At 47.2% G+C, this 18,287-nt stretch overlaps 1 protein-coding gene across 2 annotated transcripts in view; it reads right to left on the reverse strand.

The window, feature by feature from the left end:
* IMMT (inner membrane mitochondrial protein) overlaps positions 1-18,287 on the reverse strand; it is a 512,590-nt gene that overhangs the window by 350,679 nt on the left and 143,624 nt on the right. The gene's annotated exons all lie outside the window — the stretch shown is intronic.

Consider the following 18,287-nt stretch of genomic DNA (forward strand, 5'->3'; position numbering starts at 1 on the left):
TGGAAAGTAGTTTCTGGTTGATTCCGGCATAGAGAGCGCTGCTGTAGTTCAGTTGGCTACTGATGAGGGCGTGCATGACCGTTTTTCTAGACTCGTATGGCATCCATTTGAACTTTTTTCCGAGTATGCTGTGGCAGAGGATACAGCATTTATTTGGCGGTTCTTCATGAGCAATGATTCTAGTAGGATGACGAGGTTTTGTGCGCGGTCCATCAGGGTGAGGTGAGTGGGGGGTTCCGAGGGGGGGGGGGGGGGGGGGGGGCACCATGTGTCGTGCCAGGCAGAGGACGTGGAGCTAAGGATGTGGAATTCTGTTTTCTCGGAGTGAAGTTTCAGGCAACTCTTCTTCATCTAGGTTGCAAATGGCTTTCATCCCTTCTTGGAAGCTGTGTCTGCTGATGTTGAGCTCTTTAGTAAGACAGAGGATGTGCGGGGTGTTGACTGCATAAAAGACTATGTTGAGCCTGTGGTTTCTGATGATGGCTGTAAGGGAAGCCATGTAGATGTTGAAGAGGTTGGGGCTGAGGGAATATCCCTGGGGCACTCCACATCCGTTCTCGGCTTGTTCACGAGAGGTAGGGCGGGAGTCTGACTCGATGCGTTCAGCTTGTGAGAAATTAGCATATCCAGTCAAGGGCCATTACGTGGATGCCGGCGTCATGGATTCTGGTGGCTAGTGTGCGGTGGCGGACAGTGTCGAAGGCAGCCGAGAGGTCCAGGAGGCTGAGGGCTGCTGTTTGCCCCTAGACAAGGAGGGTGCGGACGACGGTGGCGAGGAGGGCAGTCTCGGTTCTATGGTTGCTGTGGAATCCAGATTGGGAGAAGTCCAGGACATTGTTGGATTGGATGAAATTGGCCAGCTGGGCATGGACGGCCTTTTTTGTGGGGTCCAAGTGAGCAGGGTCTGTTGTGTGGCGTCACTGGGGAGGGGAGATTGAGCGGTGCGGAGGTCTTGGTTGTCAAAGTCATGGTACATCATCTTAGTCTAAAGAGGTAAAAAAAGGTTCTGAGTATGTTTCAGGGGTCTTGGGAGGGTGGGACGTCTGTTTCACTGCAGGGTTTGGCAAATTCCCTGATGATGGAGAAGAGTTCTTTGGTGTTGTGGGTGTGGATTCTGTCTTCGAGGAATTTCTTTTTCGTGGGTGTGATGAGCTGTTGGTGTGCTGTGGTGGCTGCTCTGTAGGCGATGCGTGATACTGGGGTTTTGGAACTTCTCCATGTCTTTTTGAGTCGTCGGCAGGAGCAATTGGAATCTTGGAGTGCAGGAGTGAATCAGCTTGCTTTCTTGATGTGTCGTCCTGTGGCTTTCTTGAGGGGCGAATGTGTAGGCGCAGTTTGTGATCCAGCCGTGGAGGTTGCATGCCGCAATGTTAGCATCTAGCATCGCCAGTGGTGGGGTGCTGATGAGGGCAGAGGTGAGTCAGTGTTTGGTGACTTTATTCCATCTTCTACGAGAGAGGCGGTAGGTGTGCTTGTGTACAGTGGGTGTTCTGAAGAAGTGGATGCAGCAGTGGTCTGTCAAGAGGAGTTTAGAGGTGTGGCTGTAGGAGACGTTGTTTCCTACTGCGAAGACAGGGTCGAGTGTATGTCCCGCTGTGTGAGTGGGGGGCCGTGACAAGTTGCTTCAGTCCAATGTTGGCGAGGTTCTCTAGAAGGGCGGTGGTGCTGAGGTCGTTGAGATTGTCCAGGTGAAAGTTTAGGTCACCAAGTAGGACGTAGTTTGTGGAAGCTGTGGGGTGCGATAAGGTCGGCGATGGTGTCAGTGAAAGGATCGTGGAGGACAGGCAGCTTGTAGATGAGGGTTCCGCAGAGTCGTTTTAGGGTTGGTTTGTATCTGGAAGTAGAGATACTCCATAAGGGTTGTGGTGTCATCCAGGCCGGTGGTTGTAATGCGTAGGGTGCTTTTGTGGACGATAGTGAGGCGTCCTCCTAGGCGGGTGGGGCAGTCTTTCCGCAGGATCTTGGATCCGTCGGTAATGGCAATGACAATGTCGGGCACGGAGTTGGCATTGGTCCAGGTTTCTATAAGGAAGGCAACGTTGAGTGAGTGTTGAGAAGGTTCCAGATTTCTATGACGTGCTTGTGTAGGGAGAGCACGTTGATGAGGATGCAGTCGAGTGGTTTGTGAACGGTGACGGTGCAGCAGCAGTGATGACAGGAGATCGGGGCTTGGGTGTTGCTCGGTTTGGGGTTGAGGGCATGAAGGGTCCTGGAGTCGTTCGGAGGTGGGTGAAGGACCACGGGCCCTGGCGCTGGTCAGGGTCGGGTCGCAGACGAGCGCAGACTGGCTTGCATTTGGCGTGCCAGTGACCGCCATTAATGGGGTTGGGGGGGCGGGGGGGTCAGCTGGGAGGTGGGAAGGACACACGGGAGGGAGACGTGGGGGCAACATTGGCAGAGAGCAAACGCGGGGAGCGCAGGAGAGAAAAGAGAGAAGAGGGATAAAGAAAGGGAGAAAAGAGAACACAGAGAAAAATGCCAAGTGAGGTGGAACAGCAGACGAGCAGAGTGCTTTCCCAGTGGATCACCAGCGATGAGGCGCCGGCAAGAGCCTGCGGGTCGAGAACAGCCTTAAACACCCTGTAACAGAGCTCAGGGGGCAGCAGTTAGTGGTGGAGCTGCACAGGGGGAGAGCAGTCACACTGACCAGGTCAGTGGTCTAGGGTGAAATACAAATAAAATGCATTCCTTTCTCAGTTAATGTTGGATACCTTCTTCACACTTGGTGAAAATGGAAACTGCAGTCTGTCCAAGCGGGCATATTTAAGTTCAAGTGAGTCTACTTCTAACAAAAACAAATGCCAATACTAAAAATGTACAACAAAATTATAATTCCCGCTAACAGATTCATTAGAACCATCAATATGTGTGCATTCATTATGATTAGTAAAAAAAAAACAACAACAACAAAAAGGACTAAACAGATTTTTTCGGCATTTTCTTTCCATTCCCACAGTCACTTTTAATGGAAGGCTTTCAAGTCTTTCATCAAGGTGTCTGACTAGCTGGGAAGAAGAGAATGAGGCAGATGGGTGAGGGTTCCTGGACAATCAGATTCAGTTCCTCAATTGTGTATTTTGCAGGACCCATTGTCAGGAAATCTCCATCCAGCTAGATACAACACGAGTCTGCACTTTTAAAAAGTCTTTATTTGGTGCTGGGAGAGTAGAAGTGTCAAATGAGGTTGCTGTTATTGAAGGAGACACTGTCTACAAAAGGTTGAGTGATAAGTATCTAATTGTTGATCCTAGACCTAAAGAACTGGCAGCAGCAGCTATTACTAGCATGCAAGTTAGAGATAATAGGTATTGCCAAAAAGAAGCAAATCCAAGCGGCTGATGGACGGAGTGCTGAAACTTTTCAGACACCCCCCCGTCACAGATCTGGGTTGAATCCATAATCGTTCTTTAGCTCACTTCGTCACCCCAGTTCAGACCCAGCTATATACAAATCAGTCTTGACCCTATTCCTTATGAGAAGAGACCAGCCCGAACTGCCAAGCCAGGTCTTCCCTGGACCAGAAATAAGCATCCCAGAACCGGTTTTGGGGTAACACCGCTCATCGGCCAGGCTGGCTTGAATAAAGTGGCAAAGTGAACAAGGGACCCACGTTTGGGCATGCCCAGCCAACTTAGGGTGCACAAAGCAAACACAAGGAGATGATGGATGGACCGCTGAAACTTTTCAGACACTCACCTACAGTCACAGATCTGGGTTGAATCCATCATCATTCTTTAGCTCAATTCGCAACCCCAGTTCAGACCCAGTCACATACAAATCAGTATTGACTGTTCTTTTTGGGAACAGTCCAACCCGAAATACCAAGCCAGGTCTTCCCTGCTTCCGGTCCATTTTTTGTCTCCTCAATGGCGTCCAAAAGAGGTCTTAAAAATGAAGTATTCCGTTAACATTTAGGGTGAAATCCTTCAGCATTATCAGTGTCTTGGGTACCAGTTAGCCTTTTGAACTAGGTGTGCGTCTCCTCATGATTCACTCCCTATCTGGGACTTTGAGGCAACTTTGACCACTGTCACTGGGTCTAGCAATCCATTCTCAAATATCTATGCAATAAAAAAAAACCTGCATTACAGCAGCAAGGACTGCAGCGTCCGGGAACTACAGCTTCAAGTGTCCTGAATTGGGCATGCATCACAGCAGTCTCTAGATGGGAGATGGTGAAGACTACACAGCCCACAAGATGCCCTGTCTCCTGAGACTCTGTCTCTATCTTTCAAAGTGATAACAGGAATCTAGGCGACTCGGCCTAGTTTTATTTTTAATGTTGCAGGCATGGACATTTTTTGCCTCAATATTGTGTGAGGTAGGGATGTGAAACTCCTATAACCAGACGTCGATGAAATATTGTTTGGTGACACACACATACACCCATACATACTGAGTAGTTCCCTATATATTGGGTAGTTATAGTGAGATCCTCGTTTTCATTGAAAATTGATTTGATTTGGTTAGCTAATAATTTTACCGCTGTTTGATGAATCTTCACAAAACTAACCAAAAGAAAAAAAACAAAGTCTCATCCACCTCACCTCCTTACTGGAATGTTTCAGGGTGATCCCTCAAGCGCGGGTCAAGAAAGAGGGGTGGGGGGTCAAAACGGAATTACACCAAATTTGACAGAAAATTTGTTTTATTGTGATTCGGTGTAAATCCGTTCAGTAGTTTTTGAAAAATTAAGGTTCAAAATCTTTGTATATTGTATTTTTCATGTTGTGGAGCCAACAGATCTCAAGATCGGACTGGCTGCCACCACATCAACAAAGATATGGAGGGGGGGCGTGGCTAAGCACGCAATGGCGATAGATGTATCTGGGTAGAGCTCCGGAGTGAGCCCGAACGGTGGAGAGAGCACTATCCCTGATAAGCCACGCTACGCGACAGGGAAGAGCTGGGACTAGGACCGGGGGCTATCCTGTGACCGGACCTTACCACACATTGGATTCTCAGCCCTGGAGGACCGTTACTCAGCTGTGGCCAGGCCTTGTATGGGGAGCATGTCGGAGGAGAACGTTGCGAGAGGTGGCGAGGCAGAGTTACTAATAAGCGCATTTCAGAACTGAACAAGGGAGTGGTGTTGTAGGAGTTGACACATTACGGGGCATCTGCAGGAGGTACGTCGAGCAGGGGCTCAGTGACGTGGTGCTTGGCCGCCTATTCACACACTGACGCCCACGGCTGGTACGCGTAGCCTGAAGTGGGGAGACCCTCCTGGTCGCCTCTGGGCACTATAGACCTGACCTTACTTCCTGGCTATGGGCCGGCTGCCACTGAACAGTCGTGGGGAGGCATGACCACTGGCTTGGATGCAGTAGACCTCCTTGTGCACTTCCTGAACACAAGCGCCTCTTTATCTACGCTTCCTCGGATCTCTGCTGGAGTTGCACCGGCTGTCGAACGCTGTAGCTACGGACAAAGACCTCACGCCTTTGGCGCCGCTCATGTGTGGGGATACTAGGGCACGAACTGGCTCCGGAGGAGTGTAATTAGGAAACTAGATGGACAAATTTGCGAAAAATATGGACGCAGACCAAACGGCGGCCAAGCTTGACACCATGCTGGCAGCCATGGAAAGGCTGGAGGAGTCGGTCGAACTCACCCGCACATCACTGGAGACCAAGATAGATAGCGTCACTATTTACCTCAATCACTTGCGAGCTGATCACAAGAAGCTAGCAGAATGCACCACGACCCTGGAGGGCGCTATGTCGGAGCTTGAACCCCAGGTCACCCAGGCTGATAAACAGATGCGGGACCTCCTCATTCGGGTCGAATTTCTAGAAGACCGCGCAGAGGATGCGGAAGGAAGGGCGCGACGGAACAACGCGAGAATAGTGGGTGTACCGGAGCGATGGGAAGGGAAAGAGCCCACCATACATATGGAGGACTGGTTGAGACAACTATTGCCTGAGGGTACGCTGTCACCTCACTTCGTTGTAGAACGAGCTCACCGGGTACCGACGAGACCACTCCCAACGGGATCTAACCCTAGACAAGACCACTCCCAACGGGATCTAACCCTAGACCGTTCTTCCTCTGCATCTTGAATTATTGAGACCACGACTCCATCTTACGGGAAACACGAAAGCTTCAGGACATCCAGATAGACAATGCCAAGGTAATGTTTCCTGATTATACAGTCCAGGTGCAGCGTCAAAGACACTCCTTCCTCACAGTGAAAGAGTGCTTACGTCAACTGGATCTCAAGTACTCCCTTTTGCTCCCCGCCAAGCTGTGAGTAGTGGCACAAGACAAAACGCATTTCTTCAACAGTCCGGAGGAGGTAGAGGCGTGGTTAAACAGTGGGACGGACACGGCTCCCCGACGAGCCATGGATGCTTCCAGTATGCGGCGGACCCGGGGACCACGGAGGCGGCGCAGGAATAGGTCATCGCTGGCCTCTGGAACTCGGGCGGCGATGGGTACTGGGCCGCCTGCGGGCATAGCGCAACAAGAACATCAAGACACCCTTCGTATAGTGGCGGAGCTCATCCGCTCGCCGGCTTCGGACTCTGTTCCGGACACTAGGCCCCCAGGCCCTGCCCAGCGATGATGAAGCAATTTATGGGTTGCCGGACTCCCAGTTCTCCTCGGAGCAACCAGACGTCACACCGCAAACGGCGGACCTGCCAAACTCCCCCCCCCCCCCCCAAAACCCCTCTCCGCCTTGTTTCTGATCTGGGAGCCTGGCGTGCGAATCCAGATAGCCTGGCACCTTTGGTTTCCTACAGGCTGCTGATGCGAGCCCTACACGGGGCGTGACCTCCTTGGAGGCACTTGGCTACCCGCCGTGAGACACAGTGAGTACTAACCTTTAAGACGTGGCTCCTAGAGAGAGATTGAGATGGCGAGGACCCACAGATGCTCCAGCCGACTGGGCCCAGACTACTATCGCCCTGGCTGGAAGGGACTAACGAGACTGCATTGGCCTTACTGGTGGTGGCCGGACTGGGGCGTGAAATGTATGGCAGACTATGCACTGTATCTGCTTCTAAATGCTGTATTTCTATAGCGGCTGTGCTTGGCTTATATTCCTGGGGAGGGGTGATGCTTCCTTTCTTTACCCGGTTGCACCCTAGTGCACAGCGACCCCCCTGGATCTAAATGTTGACTATCTCGCTAGAGAGTTTGGACGGCACGTTTCGCAGCCGACCTTTTGGTATTATTCCCTTGAACTGTTTTTTATGGCTTATTACATTGTTTGGATCCTATATTGCTTTGTATTCCTATATTTGCATTGCAGGCAATCATGGTTGTGTTTTTGGTGAGCTGCTATGGGGGCACTTGGGTGACTATGTTCATGAGGATAGTTTGGCGGGGAGGGGAATTACTTGAAATGTTCAAATGCTAGCGATGAAACTCTGTACATGGAATGTGCGTGGCATGCACACACCCTCACGAAGACAACAGATTTATTCCTACCTTAAACGTCAACATGTCCATGTAGCGCTCCTGCAGGAAACACACCTAAACGATGTGGGGATACGCACATTACGCCGTAGATGGCGAGGGCAGCTCTATGCCACGAATTACTCATCCTATGCCCGCGGGGCGCTGATATGGGTGAGGCCGGGGACCCCTTTCGAAGTCGCGCACTCCCGCATAGATCCGGAGTGTAGATTTGTGATAGTGAAAGGCAGACTGGATGGGCACCCGGTGGTTTCGACATCGCTGTACGTCCCTAAGAAGGACCAAAGTGGTTTTTTTGCGCGGCTTTCCACTGTCCTATCCCCTTGGCATGGGATTCCATGGGTATTGGGAGGTGATTATAATTGCATCCTGGACACTGCTCTGGATCGCTCCTTCCCACCCTAGCCGGGCGCGCCTATACTGGGCGCCGTGAAAGCTTTTACGAACTGGGCCTCGCAGTGGGATTTGCGTGATGCCTGGCGGCATCGTAACCCTGCTGTCAGGATGTACTCCTACTACTCAGGCGCACATGACCTGCACGTACGCCTAGATAGATATATGGTGTCCAGTGAATTACTCCCACATATAACTGATGCCTACTACATGGATCACAACCCACACATGCTGGAAATCACATGGACGCAGCCGCATCCCCCTATACCCACCGGGAGATTACAACCATATATACTCCTCGATGCCACTTTTCGCGATTCCCTATTTGCACAAATTGTACACTATTTTGAGGAGAACACAGGCACTGCATCCACCCCCCAGATAGAATGGGATGCTTTTAAAGTAGTGGTCAGGGGACACTGATACTCGACCTTATACTCGGTCTTTTACCCCATTGTATTTGATCAGGCGCTGCCTGGGGGCTTGTTCTTTAGCGGCTACCATCTTGGGTGAAGATTAGGGCGAGCAGACTAGTGCTCGGCCCTCCCGCCCGCGCTTGTAGGTTATAAAAATCATCATTACTCACGCGTGCACTGTTTGAGTGTGTGCTCGTGATTGTCCTGAGGCGAAAAGCCAGGACCTGTGTGCGTGTGCTGAATTTAGATCGTGTTTTAAAATATTTGCACTTCTTGCCAGTTTTGCACAGACCCTGTTTTTAAATACTTGGTAGATCGTTAACATTGTTAACAATTAAAGCGCAGCACTAACCTGTCTATTTTCGACCAGATACTCGGTCTTTTACCCCATTGTATTCGATCAGGCGCTGCCTGGGGGCTTGTTCTTTAGCGGCCACCATCTTGGGTGAGGAATAGGGCGAGCAGACTAGTGCTCGGCCCCTCCCACCCGCCCTTGTAGGTTATAAAATGGATCCCTCGCCTAGGAGGCGCAGCGGGCGGGCGCAGCGGGCGCGCCCGCGGCGTGCCAAAGGCAAGTCCCTACTCAGTATGAGGACTATTGGGGAAACAGGTTGTTAACATTCATTCCAAGCCCTGGAATTACCCATGGTCTGTCCTATGTGTAAACAGAAGCTGAACACTACCCAGCATTATGATAGGAAGCAGGACAACAATATGTTACTCTTAAACTGCAGATCCCTACCTAAACACAGGATGGAAATTGCTCTTATGCTGGAGGAGCGTATGCCAGATGTAGTCTTCTTAACAGAAACCTGGCTGACGCCAGACTCCGATCCAGACATTGTATCAGCCATGTCCCTGGGTTTCCAAATCATGCGGAAGGACCGGGCTGCAGGGAGAGGAGGTGGCCTGGCAATAATATAATAATATAATAATAAAGAGACAGAGAGACCACAAGAGAATAGGAGTGGCCCAAACTTCGAACGAGAACCTTTTTTAGAAAGACGCCCAAATTGGGGGCAGAGAAATTTCAGAGGGTACAATCGTCAAGAAACACCCCGCAACCATCAACCTCAAAACCGCTCCAGGGAGTATATTACGACTCGGAGCAAACAATACTGGAGGTAGATGAATTTCCCATTGTAAACCTCTCCAGTAAGGTACTCAGCAGTATTGAACAAGAGGTACTTAAAAAGGGCTTCAGCTTTGCACCCACAAACAACCAATCCCTTTTTAATATAGAAAGTGATATTCATTTTTTTTTTTAGAAAGATCAGGTTAAATAGGTTTTTTGAAAACCGTACATATGATCCCCCCCCCTAGCACTACAGGACTTAAACCTAAATCAACCTTTTGCCCCAGTATCCAATAAGTGGACAAAAATGTAGAAACATTTGAGAAAGTGATTGAGATTGAAATTAAAAATCTATTCTCTGCCCGCAACAACATAGGTAGAAATAATAACCTTTCGAAGGAACAATGCACCGCCCTTACCAGCCTACAGAACTGTGAGGAGTTAACCATAAAACCTGCTGACAAAGGCGGGGGCATTGTTGTTTTCGATACTGAGAAATATGATAACAAAATTTGAGATCTTTTAATAGTAAAAGAACATTACACTAAAAGAAAATTCTCAGAACTTAGCAAACTAAAAGGAGAAGTGGCCAGTCTACTTAATATAGGCCGAGAGAATGGTTCAATCAGTTAAAATGAATATAAATTTCTTCTCAACCAACACCCAGTCACTCCGGCTCTATATGGACTTCCCAAAGTCCATAAGAACCTGACTGATCCACAATGAGACCTATTATCAGTGGGATCGGTTCCATTCTAGAACCACTTAGTCGCTATGTGGATTTTTTCCTGCAGCCCATTGTGAAGAGACAGAGGTCCTATCTTAAGGACACGTCACACGCCATCTCTGTCTTTGAAGGTAGGGGGTTTAATAGGGTGACCCAGTTTCTGGTCACCCTGGACATAGAAGCCCTCTACACGAATATTCCACAAAAGGATACCATGGAGGTGGTTACCTCAATCTTAGGAACAGAGGATCTAAAAGGAGGCAATGTTGATTTCATCATGTCCTGCATTTTCTTGGTCTTAAAGAGAAATTTATTTATGTTTAAAGATTAACTTTACCTCCAGATTAAGGGGACCAGTATGGGGGCCACTTGTGCCCCCAGCCTGGCCTGCTTATATGTAGGCGACTTCGAGTTGAAACATATTTTCAATGAAGTTGCCCCGTTCTTTGAGAACATCTCCTGCTGGCACCGCTACAAAGATGATATCATTTTCATCAGGAGCGGTGCCAGTGAGGAATTAGTCAGCTTCTTAGAATGGTTAAATTTAGGCGACCACAATTTAAAATTCACCGGACACTATAGCAACTCTAGGGTAGAGTTTCTAGATATCATCATAAAAGAGGAAGAAGGAAGCCTGAAGGTAGAGCTTTTTACTAAGCCTACAGATAAAAACTCACTTTTCCACTATTCCAGCAATCATCTGAAGACACAAAAGGACAATGTGCCTTTCGGTGAATTTCTCAGACTGCAGAGAAATTGTTCCAATCTGGATGACTTTTATAAACACTCAGAAACAACCAGGAGAAAACTTAAGGAAAGAGGTTATCCTAACAAACTAATTAAAAACTCATTCAAACGTGCTCGGTTTTATAACAGAGACAGCTTACTAAATCAAAATAAAACTTGTCCTGATACCAAATTAGATAGGATAATCTTTGTAACCCAGTACTCACATGTTAGCAATCAGATCAAAAATATTGTTACCAGAAATTGGAAGATCTGGAATTTTGACTCAGACAAAGAACTTGACAAACCTCTTTTCTCCTTTCGGCGAAACAAAACATTGAGGAACCACCTGGTTCACACATACAAACCCAAAAAGAGACCCAACTTACCTTGACAGGATCCAAGGCTGTTGGAAATTTTAAATGTGGTAATTGTTCCATCTGCCCTCATTGTATTGTCAATAATACTCTCAAATACAATGATAAACAATTAATTTCCAACACGTTTAACAACTGCCGTAGCCAGAACGTCGTGTACCTACTATTGTGCCCATGCAATTTGGGCTACGTAGGTGAGACGAGCAGAGAATTACGCTTGCGCGTCTTGGAACATAAATCGGCCATCCGCACCAACAAATGTAATGCTCCCCTTACTGCTCATTTTAGACAACTTAACTACTTGTGTGAAGACCTGAGATGGTTTATTCTTGAAAAAAATCAGAATTACTAGACGTGGAGGAGACATCGAGAAGATGAGAAAAACACGAGAGCAATGGTATTTTTGTATTTTGAATACCATACATAAAGGATTGAATACTAGGGAAGACTGGGCTAAGTGCATATAATATTAATAGTTATCTTGTTCAAACATGCACACTGTTCTCTTCAACAATGTTATCCAACCATGCTGACCAGCCCTTGCCCCCTTGAATTCTCTTCTTCTTTACATGACTTGACAGCGGGACGACCAATTGCGTCCCACCATTAGCCCCTGTTTTCTTCCTTGCCTCGTCTTGTTTTCCCCTACTTTAAAAGTAATATACATGTTCTTATAACAGTGTTTACTACATCTCAATTTTCTCTTTAGAAAATTATGTCTCCCACAATCTAGCGAGAGCTGCTGCTGCAACGCTTTTACTCTTCTAATAATATTGTGGAACTGACCGCAAGACAGTCGGTAACTTCTCGTGTAGTAACCTTCCTTTTCGGGTCTAGCCCCTTATAAAAACTTGACGTCCATTGTGACATTCTTTATTTGACCACTGCTTCTTCATCCGGATTGGTCGCAATAGGCTCGGGTCCTTTAATCTACTCGTACTTCGGGTAGCGGACCGCATTAAAAACGTGGAATTCCGTCTGTAATCTATCCGATGCCTCGGTGCCCTTAGTAATCATTTACCGATATAATTTTATGTAAACATTTGAGCTACGGTTTCTCATATTAACTCTATTATTCGGCAGCGGACCGCTTTGGAAACACCACTATCCCGTTTGTAATTTATCCCATACCCTAGTGCCCTGACCAATCACATAAATGACAAAGTTTTATGTAAACTCCTGATAAGTCCCCACCTAACCAATCCCTGGTCTAAACAGGAAACGCTACAATTCCGCGAGCGTTGTCTCAAAGCTCTAGCATCTTAACCAATAACAAGATGTAACGTTCTATGCAAATTAGCAGACTTTGCGAACCTACATCCAGATTGGTTCTCAATTCAACCAACCTCTAACCAGCACCCGGATATTTAAACCAGACCTAGTTCTACCTTTAAATCGGAAAACGCCAGCAAGATAGAAGCATTTCTGGCGCCAAGATTAAATATAATAGGTAAGCGGCAACCCTTTATTTTGTGTAGAGTCCGCCAGGCACTTATAGTACGAACTTTGTAACTGATACCTTGTCAATATATATATTTTTTCAGCCTGAATTGCAGTTTATCCCTAGTATTGAATAGTACAGACTCATCTGAGCTGTGCCGCTGCATGCTGAGATAAGGAGCTGACAATACAGCGGGTCCCTTGAATACCGTTATTAGTTTTGTGAACATACCCAATCAAGGTAGGCATGCCAACCCACGACTCCATAAAGGAGGGACCATAGGTCCAGCTGTTAAATTATTTCACATCATTGAGACCTTATTTTCCTTCTGTGTTCCCTTAGGCATCCTTTTTTTTATGAAGAGAGGAATTGATTATACAAAGGTGTGGCCTTTTCACTAGTTCCAAGGGTAACTCCAGTGACTACCACGCACTCTGATAACAGGTATTTCCTGCATTCTTAGGTCGATAACAGAAATGTGATCATTTGTTTTGATCATCTACTAAGTTTATTGCTAAACTACTCGCTTCTCTCCTGTTCTATCCAAGGCCAGAAGTTTCCGCAAAGTACGTCGAGTTACTAGTTCCCAACCCAAGGACCTGGTACCTGGGAACAGTCCTGTATCAGTTAATTCTTGGGTAAGATACATTACCCCATACACAGGGATATTCTTTTTAAAGTTGAGTCCAATATACCGACAGGGAATAAATCCAATAAAGGGTACAATTGGGTAGAACATAGAGGCTCTCTTTTTGTGTATTAAAGTAGATCCTTCTTGTTTCCGGATTTTGTCAATTAGTTAGTATGGATACAGAGGGTAGATAACATCTGTTATAACAAACAATCATGTATTACAGTGTAGAGACTTTATAGGATCTTGTTCCATCTGGAGGCCTATTTTCCCTTTAATCTAACTTGATCAGGTATACAATTTTAGTCTTTCGCCCTTTCTTTAACCAACTTTTTATCACGAACATCAATACCATATGTAACAGGCGGTCTCAATTACTGTTGTGGTTTATTGTCAATTAATTAAACGTGACATATCAAATAGCCTGTGTTAAATTTTTCTAGTATGTTGTATATATATTTTTCTAGGGAGACCATATGACCCCTTGGTTACGACAGAATTATTGTTAGTCTTGAAAAAGGTGGCATTTATCAAGAAAAACCCACCGAAACGCGCCAACGCTTCGTAAAATTGTATAATTCAAGACTCCCTCATCGTTGTAGATACACTGATGATTTTCAGATACAACATTGATGTGAATACGTAGGAGTCAGAATATACTTTGAGTACTGTACTATTTTGAAGTCTTACTGTTTCTGTCTCTCTCACCAATTATGCGGGTCATAATTGAATGTCATGTATTTTATGTATTGTATTGAATTGTTTTTTATTTAAAACCTTTCAACTGTTTATCTCAAGAAAATATTGTATTTTAATGTAATTGTTTAATTGTATGCACACATAATAAATTGTGATCTTATTGTTCATTTAGTTGTCGCTCTATGTATGATTTCTTGTGATTTAGGTTTTGAATTTTTCACTTAACGTTATATAGTCCTGTTCAAGGGAATTCCTTTTCCTAATAATATATAAAGAACAGTATCCTTGTCGATGCACCTCTGAACTAATCCCAGACTGCGAAATTCAGCATTGAATTCTCTCCCAATAATTGTTTCTCAGGCACCCTTATATATCGGCCGCCGGGCCCCCAAAGCAGTTTCATAAGGTCCTCCCACCGACTCTGGCCGAGCCGGTTACAACGCTCTCCACTGCTAGGCGATCTTAATTTTCATTTTGATGCCGCCTATGACCATACCGCCACTGAGTTGGCGGATGACATAGCAGCTCTACAACTGGTCCAGTTAGTCGATTCACCTACCCACATTAAGGGCCATCTTTTGGATCCAGTATTCAGCAACTGTATTGAGCTCAAGGCTGGGCAACCCATTTGTCTTCCTTGGACTGACCATTTACTTGTCCCCCTCACATGGTCTACATACAGACCACCCCATTCAACCCCTATTGTGAGGAACGCTAGAAACTGGGCTAGACTCCTAGTGGAATCCTGGTCCAATAGCCTCATCGCTTCCCGCCCCCTCTGTAATGGGGATCCTTGTGTCGCCAATCAGGATTATGAAGAGTGGATCTTCAAGTCTCTTGAGGCCATCCTCCCCCTCCGTAAAATCACTACGAAGCGCTCACAAAAAACGCCAAGCGCTCACAAAAAACGCCCCCCTGGTTTTCCGAGGAAGTCAGGGGAAAAAAAACGGCATTGCACGAAATTAGAAAGACGGTGGCGCTTGGATTACTCCTTGGACGATAAAACCCAATATAGAGAAGCGATTAGAGCCTATAAAGATGAGGTAAAAGCTGCCCAATCAGCTTATTTCGCTACACAAATCATGAGGGCAAAATCTAAACCTAAAGAAATCTTTCATTTAGTAAAAAGCCTCACTAAACCCCTACCATCTATGGTTCCGTGTAAAACAATAGCCCAGTGTAATGACTTGGCAGAATTCTTCCATCAAAAAGTTAACCAAATCTACTCCTCCTTTCCTACCATGGATCTCGACCCCGCTGCTAAGGCGTGGTCGAGTACGGTGGAAGCTCCCCCTCAACCTCCTGTAACCTTGGAAGATTTTCTATTGCTGGAACAGGAATCTCTAGCTCGACACGTAAAATCAGGGTCTCTATGCGATCCAGCTCCACCTGAGGCAATGATCTCGGTAATTCAGGCCGTCCTCCCCACTATCAGGAATCTTCTCAATGCCTCTATCACCTCCTGCATTGTCCCGCCCCCCTGGAAGCAGGCTATGGTACGTGCACTGCTGAATAAACCAACCCTAGACCCTGGTGACTATAGCAGCTACCTCCCCATTTCCCTGCTTCCCTGGGTGAGCAAAATTCTTGAGAAGCACATCAACATTCATCTGATGGACTTTCTCGTGAATAACCAACTGCTGGACGCCACCCAAACGGGCTTTCGACCTAGACATGGGACGTAGACCGCCTTATTAGCGGTCACTGAGGAAACCAGAAGGATTTTAGATCGAGAGGGGGGGGGGGGGGGTCAGTGGCAGTGGTTCCCCCCTGATCTAAGTGCAGCATTCGACACGGTTAACCAAGATGTGCTGCTCTGCCGCCTATCCAATGTTGGAATCTGAGGTAGGGCAATACTCTGGCTCAAATCCTTTCTGAGCAATAGGTCCTTTCAGATCTTTGAAGAAAATACGGTCTCTTCCAGAAAACCTCTGAGCTGCGGGGTACCGCAGGGCTCCTCCGTAAGCCCTGCGTTATTTAACATCTATATGAGACCATTGGCTGAGGTCGTCCGCCCATTTGGTATTTAGATCATTTCATACGCGGACGACACTCAGCTAGTGGTCTCTCTGGCGCAGGAGGATGGCCAATCAGCACAAATGGGGTTAATGAAATGCTTGGAGGAAGTAAAAAGCTGGATGACGACATCCTCTCTTAAGCTGAACAGGGATAAAACTGAGCTGATGCTCCTGGGCCCCGCTGTTCCAACGCACTTTGACTCCTTCTGGCCTCCATGCATAGGTATTCCCCCGGTACCCAAGGATAACATAAAAAGCTTGGGGGTATGGCTGGATAAAGCCTTAACCTTTAACTCCCAGGCCACGAAGCTTTCCGCAACGTGTTTTGGCCTCCTTAGAATGCTGAAAAAAGTACTTCCTCTCTTACCTATGGAGGCCAAGCAAGTCGCTGTCCACGGTGTGATCCAGTCTCGGCTGGACTTTAGCAATGTCTTGTACCTCGGTGCGCCCGACTACACATTGCGCAAGTTGCAGATTGTCCAAAACTGCGCGGCTCGCACATTGCTCCAGTTGCCACGCAGACTGTCAGCCAAACCTGGGCTGAGTAGCCTGCATTGGCTCCCAGTCCGGCAAAGAATTGCCTTTAAGGCAATGTGCATATCCCACCAAGCCTTCTGGCACAAAGGACCGGCAATTTGCCGCCAACTAATCACACAGTACCACCCCAGAAAACATCTCCGTTCTAGCCAGTCCTTTCTAGCCACAGTTCCCAGAATTAAAAGAACGAGAGCTGGTGGCAGGATGTTCTCCTATAATGCAGCCAAAATGTGGAACTCCCTTCCCCTCCAACTTAGGTCTAACCCTGATCTGCCCTCCTTTCGTAAACAACTAAAGACCTTTCTTTTTAACGCGCACAACTAATTCACTGGCTGATCGCCTTTGACAAAGTGGCCCACTCTCTAGTTAGCGCTTGGACGCCTCAGGGCAGCAATCGCGCTTTATAAGTTTACGTTTCATTTCATTTCATTTCACTGCCTAGGCACACAAGTTAACCTACGGAGGCAATTGGAGAGGGACCTGACACAGATTGAGGCAGACTTACTTCAAAGAGAACAGGAGGCGAGGGTGATGAGGAGCGAGTGTTGGAGGCTCGCGCGGATCATGGACGGTAGCTGGACAGGTTGCGTCACCTTAATTATGCGGCCCACTCGGCGCGCACACACCACATGGGAGATAAACCTGGTAAGCTGTTGGCCTGGCTGATTAGTCGTGAAGACCATACGGCGCCTGTGACAGGGATACATACCAATCAAAATGAAGTGGTATACACACAAGGAAAGATTCATGCGGCCTTTGTTGCCCATTATCGTACGCTGTATCGTTCACGATTGAAGGTCCCCCTTGCTAATATCACTGAGTATCTCTCAGACATAGATATCAAATAGGGGGAATAAGGGAGGACAATTTTTAGTGGGGTCCAATGTACTTGTCCTGGGAAGCAGCAAACAACAAGTGGTGTACAGAGTTCCCCTAGGGTGAGCTAGAGAGTTAGCCCAACCAGTCTTCTCTCTCACTTAATCAGACAGGTAGTGGTAAGGGGGTCTAGAGTGCGCGGGGTAGACCCTTTTTCCAGAATGTAAGGATACCTCACACAGGCTACCGGCAGGACCACAACTGTAGTCCCAGCCGATGACCGTCCAGCGTCATCATCGGTATCCTGCTCCTTCGGCAGGCTGGCGGTGCAATGCCCGTCGGGCAGCAAGGGAAGCTGCACTTTGGCGGAGATCTTTTATTCTGGGCCAACGGGTGTGTGTGTGTGAGGGGCCTAAAAACGTGCAATCGTGAGCATGGTGGTGTGGTTAAAAAAAGTCAGTAGAGTCCTGTAGGCGATTATTTTAATGGTCAGGCTCACTGCTTTGATTAAAAGTTAAAGGGGTATTAAGGAGTGGTGAACAATGAGACCAACCCTTAGTCAACCCTTATTGTGAAAACACCGGTCAACATGTTTCACGCCCTAAGGGCGATTCATCAGGACCTTTGTGCTCATAAAATTGCTCGGAACCTCCAAGTTAGGAGGACACCGGTATACGACCTGTAAAAGTGTCGTTCAAAAAATGGTTCCACGCAAGGGGCTTCCTGGGAACTGAAAGGAAATAAAATAAAAGGCAGACACAAATGACGACAAGGTTAGTCTAGCTCTACTACATTGTATTCGTGCCTCTGTTCAGAATATCAGAACATGCGTGCCCAGTGGGTAACCTGTCTCGAAAGTGACTGCGTCAGGTGCTATTGTGAGAGAGAAAAGAGTCAAATTTCAATGGATTTAATGCGTGTGAGGGACTCGCACTGCATTACGCTGCAATGCTGACTCGCTATAGCATGCACTCCAATGAAGGTGCCGTGAATTGGGCTATGCAGC

The sequence above is a fragment of the Lissotriton vulgaris genome, chromosome 3_2 (assembly GCF_964263255.1).
Source record: "Lissotriton vulgaris chromosome 3_2, aLisVul1.2, whole genome shotgun sequence".
NCBI classification, from domain to species: Eukaryota; Metazoa; Chordata; class Amphibia; order Caudata; family Salamandridae; genus Lissotriton; species Lissotriton vulgaris.